Consider the following 8,788-nt stretch of genomic DNA (forward strand, 5'->3'; position numbering starts at 1 on the left):
TTGGGGCCTTAGGGGGTTCGTGGTTGTGCACAGATACCTGCGTCATAGGCTGGAGGGGTTCCGGAGGGCTTAGGGGGGTGGTGGGGATCTCAGGTAACTATGTCGAGGCTGGGAGGGGTCCCGTCGTGGCTAGGGGGTCTATGGGGGGCACAGATACCTGCGTCTATGCTGGAGGGGTTCGGGGGTCTTAGGAGGGGTTCTGGGGGACAGATAATATGTCTGTAATGGAGGGGCCCGGTCGTGGCTTAGGGGATTCATGGGGTCAGAGATACTATGTCTAGGCTGGAGGGGTCCAGGGGGATTAGCTGTGTTGTGGGGGAACAGATACCTACGTCCCAATTGTAGGTGACCCTGGGTAGCTTAGGCGTTTTGTGGGGGTCACAATACATCCATTTCTGTAGGGGTCCCGAGGGTCTGTGTGGGGCTCTGGGGGTCACAGATACCTACCTACAGGCTGGAGGGGTCCTGTGGGTCTTGGGGGGTTTGTGGGGCATACAGATGCCCACATCTTGGCTTGTGGGTTCCCTGGGGGCCTTAGAGGTTTGTGGGGAGTACAAATACCTTTATCCAGCCTAGATGGGTCCCAGTGGGATTAGGGGGCTTGTGGGGGCACAACCTATGTAAGCAGAAGCAGGATGATCTCTACCTGACATCTAGTGGTTTAATTATGGCAAGTGTGGAAAAGAATTTCAGGGGCTGATCGTGTTTGCATAGGCACACCCACTCCGCCTGACACGGCCACGGCAGCCTGGGATAGTTGCTTTGGCAGCTGTGGTATCCCAGTTTATTTGTTGTAGGGGCATGGGATTGTGGATTGTTGTCACCCTGATTTTGTGGATGAGGAACTGTGAAACTGCTTTGAGATGGGATTCTCACCATCAATTGAGTGGCACTCGCTAGACAAGGGAGTGGGCTCCTTGGGTGAACTAGAAACGCCAATTGCATCTTGTTTTCTTTTAACAGTTGAATAATAGAACTGATATTTGATTCTCTTAAGAATGAAGTTCCAGGTTTTCAAACTAAAAATCACTGAAAAAACTGTTAGCTAATGGGATCGTCTGAAGTTATATTTTGGAGCAAAACAGCTGATGAAAAAGAGCAGTTTGTGCAATGGTTGGAGTAATTCTTAGACTGAGGTGAGCAGAGCAGTTTTTTGGGACAGCTGTAGCAGATCACAGGTTGGCTGGCAGAGCACAGTAGTTGGTGGGGAAGGTAGAAGTAAAATCCCACAGAGAGGCAGGGTAGTCGGCAATTGGACCATGTAAGGTGCCCCTTTCTACCCAGGCTGGCAGGGGAAAATCATGCAGATAGACTCTTGAACTGTGGGGGCTGTGGTACTGTGGGTGATTTTAGGGAGGCTGGACTCTTGAAACATTTGAGGTATCGGACTTTGGAGTCTTGGGGGTGATTTGGGATTACCGGATTCAAGAGCCCAGGGAAAAGGACACGGCCTAGTTGAGGTGTTTTTCCAATTTAATGCTATGTTGTTTATCTCACATTATAAACGTTTTCTGCTACACCCCAGGACCCCTCCAGCCTGGATGTAGGTATCTGTGCCCCCCCCGATGCCCTAAGTCCCCCGAGAATCCCTATAGCCTGGACTTAGGTATCTGTGTCCCCTACAATACCAGACCCCCCCAGGGACCCCTCCAGGACATACATAGGCATCTGTGCCCCTCACCAAGTCCCTAAACCCCCAGGGATCACTGCACTAACCACAACCCCCTAAGCCATCCAGGGACCCCTGCAGCCCGGATGTAGGTATTCGTGTCCTCCACGAAGCCCCTAATCTCCACCAGCACCTCTACAGCCTGGACGCAAGAATCTATGCCCACCACAACCCCCCTAACTCCCCCAGGGTCCGACCATCCTGGACGTAGTATCTGTGACTCTAAGAACCACCTTAAGCCCCCGGAATGCCTTCAGCCTGGACATAGTTATCTGTACCTCCCATGACCCCTAAGCACCCAGGGATCTCTACAGCCTCTACATAGGTGTGATGCTCTGTGCATTACCCTGTGGGCCACACGGTGTCACTGTTCCTCTATGAGAGAAATGCTCTGTGCATTATCCTGCATGGCCACAGGGTATCACTGTTCCTCAACGACAGAAATGCTCTGTGCATTACCCTGCGTGGTCACAGGGTGTTACTGTTGCTCCATGCAGGAAATGCTCTGGGCATTACTGTGATGGAGTAGGGACTGTCTGTGTGGGAGATGTAAGAGCAGGGGGTGACTTTAGGTGAGGGACAGGACCTAAGCCTGTAACTCGAGCTAGGCAGCGGGGGGGAGGGGTCAGCACCTTTGCCAGGGAAGCTGGACACAGGAAGGTGTCGGCTGGAGGGAGTTAGTTCAGTTTTGGTTTGGAGATGGGTTGTTGGAATTCAGGGAATCCCAAACTGGGAACTAAGCTTCCTGAAGCCCCAGAAGTACTCAATTGAGGGGTCCTGGTTGTGCCCAAAGGTATGCTGTATCCTTCGCTCCTGCTGGCCAAAAAAAGCTTCTGTTTTACTGGCTGGCTGAGTCACTGTGTGTCCCAGGAAGAGGGGTGCAGGGCTGGATTCCACCACACTCCGTGACAGACCCTAAGCCCCTCCGGGACCCCTACAACCTGGACGTAGGTAGCTGTGCCCCCACAAACCCCTGAGCCCCGCAGGGACCCCTACAGCCTGGACCTAGATATCTGTTCCCCCCTCGAATCCCCTAAGCCCCCCAGGGACCCCTTCAGCCTGGATGTAGGTGGAACCCTTCTGCCAGGCTGAATTGATAGCAACAAGGACTGGGTTCAATACATGGGGGTCCCTTCCCTATAACGTAAAGCAAACCAGCTCGAGCCCTTACCCAGTGACATGGGAAAATTTTACATACTCACCCCTAGGTGCCTCAAAGAGGCAATACTTCCCCTCTCTCAAGCACAGAGTCTGGGTGTAGCAGAAAACGTTTAATAACGTGAGATAAACAACATAGCATTAAATTGGGAAAACACCTCAACTAGGCCGTGTCATTTTCCGTGGGCTCTAGAGTCTAGAAATCCCGAAATCACCCCAAGACTCCAAAATCCAATACTTCAAATGTTTCAAGACTCCAGTAACCCCAAAATCACCCACAGTCCCACAACCCTAGAGTTCAAGAGTCTATCTGCAGGGTTTTCCCCTTCCAGCCTGGGTAGAAAGGGGCACCTTACGTGGTCCACTGCTGACTGCCCTGCCTCTCCGTGGGATTCTGCTTCCATCTTCCCCACAAACTGCTCAGCTCCATCCACCAGCTGCTCTGCTCTGCCAGCCGACCTGTGATCTGCTCCAGCTGTTTCCAAAAACTTTTCCACTCATCTCACTCCTTGGACCACTCTAGCCATCCCACAAACTGCTCAACTCCATCAGCTAGTCTACTCTACAATATAGTTTCAGACTCCCCCACTAGTTAAAACAGCTTTTCAGTGATTTCACCTCAGGAACCGGAACTACTATTCTTAAAAGAATTAAAAAGCAGCTCTATTATTCCTCTCTTAAAAAAGAAGAAGGTGCAATTGGAGTTTCTGGTTCACCCAAGGAGCCCACTCCCTTGTCTAGTGAGTGCCACTCAATTGATGGTGAGAATCCCTGTCTCTAAGCAGTTTCACAGTACCTCATCCACAAAATCAGGGTGACAACACTCCACATCTCATGCCCCAACAACAAATAAACTGGGGATACCATAGCTGTCAAAGCAACCATCCCAGGCTGCCGTTGCCATGTCAGACGGGGTGGGTGTGCCTATGCAAACACGATCAGCCTCTGAAATTCTTTTCCACACTAGCCATAATTCACCACCAGATGTCAGGGTAGAGTTCATCTTGATTCTGCTTACATAGGTATCTGTGCCCCCCACAACCCTCTAATCCCACCGGGACCCATCTAGCCTGGATAAGGTATCTGTACTCCCCACAAACCTCTAAGCCCCCCAGGGAACCCACAAGCCTAGATGTAGACATCTGTACACCCCACACACCCCATAAGACCCACAGGACCCTTCCAGACTGTAGGTAGGTATCTGTGACCCCCAGAGCCCCACAAAGACTCTCGGGACCCCTACAGCATGGATGTTTGTATCTGTGATCCCCACAAAACGCCTAAGCTACCCAATGCCCCCTACCATCATGACGTAGGAATCTGTTCCCCCCCAACACACCTAATTCCCCCCGGGACCCCCCCCAGCCGAGACATAGGTATCTCTGACCCCACGAATCCCCTAAGCCACACAGGACCCCTCCAGCATGGACATAGGTATTTGTGTCCACACAACCCTCCTAAGACCTCCAAAACCCCTCCATCCTAGACGCAGGTATCTGTGCACCCCACAACCCTCCTAGTCCACGATGGGACCCCTAAAGTCTCGACATAGTTATCTGAGTTCCCCACAACCCCCCTAAGTCCCCCGGAACCCCTCCAGCGTAGATGCAGGTATCTGTGCCCAACATGAACCCCCTAAGTTCCCTAGGACCCCTCTTGTGTGGATGAACGTATCTGTGCCCCTTACAAACCCCTAAGCTCCCCCAGGATCCCTATATCCTGGATGTAGGTGTCTGTGCACCCTCACGAACCCACTGATCTTCCCAGCGACCCCTACAGCATGGAAGTAGGTATCTGTACCCCAAAATGCCCAAAGCAACCCTGGGACCCCTACAGCATTGATATAGGTATCTGTGCCCCCGTACAACTCCCTAATACCCCCAGAACTCCTCCAGCCTGGACGTAGAGATTTGTGACCTCCAGGAACCCCCTAAGCCCTCCCCAGGACTTCTCCAGCCTCAGCATAGGTATCTCTGCCCCCCACAAGCCCTCTAAGATCCATAGGGCCCCAGCAGCCTGGTTGTAGCTATGTGTAGGCCACACAAACCCACAAGCTCCCCTGGGCCCCCTCCCACCGGGACGTAGGTATCTGCGCAACCACAACCCATTAAGTCCCCCAAGGACCCCTCCAGACCATACGTAGGTTTCTGTGCCCCTCACCAACTCCCTAAACCCCCAGGGACCAATACAGCCTGGACCTAGGTGTCTGTGGTCACCACAACCCCCTAAGCTGTCCAGGGACCTCTCCAGCCTCTTTGTGCATTACCCTGGGTGGCCACACGGTGTCACTGTTGCTCCATGCAGGAAATACTCTGTGCATTCCCCTGTGTGGCAACACGGTGTCAATGTTGCTCTAGGAGAGAAAAGCTTTGTGCATTACCCAGTATGGCCACATGGTGTCACTGTTCCTCCACGCAGAAATGCTCTGTGCATTACCCTGCGTGGCCACACAGTATCACTGTTGCTCCATGCGGAAAATGCTCTGTGCGTTACTGTGATGGAGTAGGGTCTGTCTGTGTGGGGATGGGAGAGCAGGGGGTGACTTTAGGACCAGACACGTGCTCAGCCTGTAACCTGAGCTAGGCAGGAGGGAGGGGTTCAGCACCTTTACCCGGGAAGCTGGACACAGGAAGGGGCCAGCTGGAGGGAATTGGGTTAGTTCAGTTTCGGTTTGGTCTGGGTAGTTCGAATTCAGGGATTCCCAAACTGGGAACTAAGTTTCCTGAACCCCCAGAAGGACTTGATTGCGGGGTCCTGCTTGTGCCTCCAAGCTCTGCTGTATCCTTCGCTCCTGTTGTCCAATAAACCTTCTGTTTTACTGGCTGGCTGAGAGTCACTGTGAGTCCCAGGAAGACGGGTGCAGGACCAGACTCCCCCACACTCTGTGACAGACCCTAAGCCCCTCCGGGACCCCTGCAGCCTGGACGTAGGTATCTGTGCCCCCACCAAACACCTAAGACCCTCGGAGACCCCTCCAGCCTGAACTTAGGTATCTGTGCCCCCCACAAACCCCCTAAGCCCCCCCAGGGACCTATACAGCCAGGACATTTCTATCTGTACCCCATATAGACTCCATAAGCCCCCTGGGAAACTCCAGTGTGCACGTAGGTATATGTGCCCCTCAGAAACCCTCTAACCCCCCAGGAACCCCTACAGCCTGGACATAGGTATTTGCACTCCCAGAACCCCCCTACCCCCCCAGGACATCTACAATCTGGACATAGATATCTCTGCCCCTCACGAAACCTCTAACCCCCCTGACCGATACAGCCTGGACATTCGTATCTGTGCCCACCCGAACCCCTAAGACCCCCTGGGACCCCTACAGCCTGGACATAGGTATCTTGGGCCCCACAAATCCCCTAAGACTCCCAGGATACCTCCAGCCTGGACGTAGGTATCTATGCCCCCCATGAACCCCTAAGCCCCCCTGGGACCCTTAGAGCCTGGAGATTGGTATCTGTGTCCCCCTCAAACTCTCTAAGGGACCCCTATGGCCTGGATGTAGGTATCTGTGCACCCCAAGGCCCCTAAGATCTCCCAGACCCCTACAGCCTGGATGTAGGCGTGACGGTGCTGCCCGTGGGAGCCAGCTCAGGTCACTCAATCAGGGTGAACTGCAAACAAAACAGAGGCAGACAAATCCCAAACGCTGGTGGTGATTTCAATACTTAGATTACCAAGCCAGCACAAAAAGCTTCTGTAGTACCCTCCTGGTTACTTAGAAGTTTAAACCACGCAGTTCCCTTAAAGTACCCATGCCTCAGGCCTCGTCCAGACACACCTGTCGATATGATAATGATTCCTGAAAATCTTACTTCATCATATAAAAGAAAAGATTCTTCTGATCCCAAAGGATCAGTCACATACCCAGGTTCAAATTATCAACTTAGCATCTTACCTAAAATACATGCTATAGCCAATTCTTATTAAGTAAGCTAAAATGTATTAGAAAAGAAAAGAGAGAGAGTGTTGGTTAAAAGATTAATAGACATCATAGACTTGAATTCAATTCTTGAGGTTCAGATACAAGTAGAGGTGAGTTTGCTAGTTGCCAAAGTCCTTTTAGAAATAGTCCATAGGTTATAATTCCAATTTCCATATTCAGGAGTGGCTCCAGTCAATGACTGGGATCTCAATCTTGTGGCTTAACGTTTCCCCCTCTTGAAACCCAAAGCAGATCTGAGATGAAGAAGATCGGTGTCCAGGCTTCTTAATACATTTCCAGTAGCCTTTCGGCCTGAGAAAACAATAGGCTTAACTCTCCTTCCAAACATCCTGGCAATTAGTACAGGGTAATTTATTCATCAAACAGTTTCAAATACAGGTTACCACAACCTTCAAAGAGACACATAACACAAATACTACTTCACTCAAGTATCATCATAAATGTTAATATTCCCTTTTTGCTCTTTGAATTAAAACTATAGCAATAGACAAGACTTGTTTGCTTACATCACAAGACCTGAGGCAAACATCTCCCCTTCTTCCTCTAACACTTCAGACTTGCATTTCAAAGCTCTGTTCATTTACATAGCTTGCTAACCAGTTGTTAAGGTTCATCCACGGGTCAGGTCAGTCCGGTGAGGTGAGTTAATTAACTCTTTCCTGGCCCTGTCACCTTTCAATGAGATATTAGATTACTACTTATAATGTCACAGTCGCGACTGAGTCAACTGCTGCAGCTCCCCGTAGAATCTGCCTGCTGTCCTCTCACCGAGCTGGAGTACAGCAGTCAAGGGGACGAGCACTCGATGTGTTTCTATTTATACTAGACCGCGATATATCAACTAACGCTGGATCGATTACTGCCCACCAATTCGGCAGGTAGTATAGACATACCCCGAGAATCTAGTGATCGGAGCTGGACCCGGAGGGGGACACACTGAAGGAACTCAGGGGTTAAGGTGCCTCTATTGTCAACTGTCAGGGCTGCTGTGGTTCAGAGTGAGGGTGCTTGACTGCCTGGCAGGCTTAGGCGCTGCAAGCCTGGGAGGAAGGAGAAATGAAGCGACCACGGTGTGCTTGGGTTTGCTCGTGCTCAGAAGCAGGGGTGAGCTGGGTGAGGGAGGTGCCGCAGGGCAGAGCGGGGGTAGCTGGCCACAAGAGGGGAGCCTCAGGGTGAGGGGGGGAGCTGCCACAGGTGGGGCGCCTCAGGGCCAGGGCACGGGTTGGGAGGGCGCAAGGTGGAACTTTCGCCTAGGGCAAGAAATATCCTTGGCCACAGGCCCTGCCCCATGCCCTGCCTGCAGCCAGCCCTGCACCCCCTGCTCTGCCCTATCCGCAGCCAGCCCTCTCGTCTCCCAGCCAGCCCTGCCGCTTCTGCCCTGCCCGCACCAGCTGCATCCTCCCTGCCCTGCCTGCAGTCAACCTCACGCCAGGCCCCTGACCACACCCCCTGCCCCTGGTCCCCCATCCAACTCCTGCTTGCACCCCCCCTTTGGACCTAGCCCAAAGCCAGCCAGCCCCCCTACCACCCCCAGCTCTGCACTAGCCCTGCATCCCCAGCCCTGCCTGAAGCCAGCCAGCCCCGCACCCATTGCCCTGCCTGCAGGCCAGACCCTACACTCCAGCGAATCCCATCTCCACTGGTGCCCTGCAGTCCACCGGGTAGTAACCCTGCATTTCTGGTTTCAATGACGGGGGCAGGGAACAGCTGGGACATTTTCCAACATATGTGCACACCCTTAGGTATGACCAGACAGCAAATGTGAGAAATTGGATGGGGTGGATGGTAATAGGATACTACATAAGAAAAGACCCCCAAAATTCGGACTGTCCCTATAAAATCAGGACATCTGCTCACCCTAGCACACCCCTAGGACTCCTGAGTTCCATTGCCTGGGTTTCCTGTTGGTCCACTGCTGGTTGTTTTCCTTTTCCTGGGGAACTTTGGGCAAGTTGCTCCCTCTCTAGGGCTCAGTCCCCAGCAGCAAATGGGGATTTCATACTTTCCCGTTA

The sequence above is a fragment of the Gopherus flavomarginatus genome, chromosome 2 (genome assembly GCF_025201925.1).
Source record: "Gopherus flavomarginatus isolate rGopFla2 chromosome 2, rGopFla2.mat.asm, whole genome shotgun sequence".
Classification (NCBI taxonomy): Eukaryota; Metazoa; Chordata; order Testudines; family Testudinidae; genus Gopherus; species Gopherus flavomarginatus.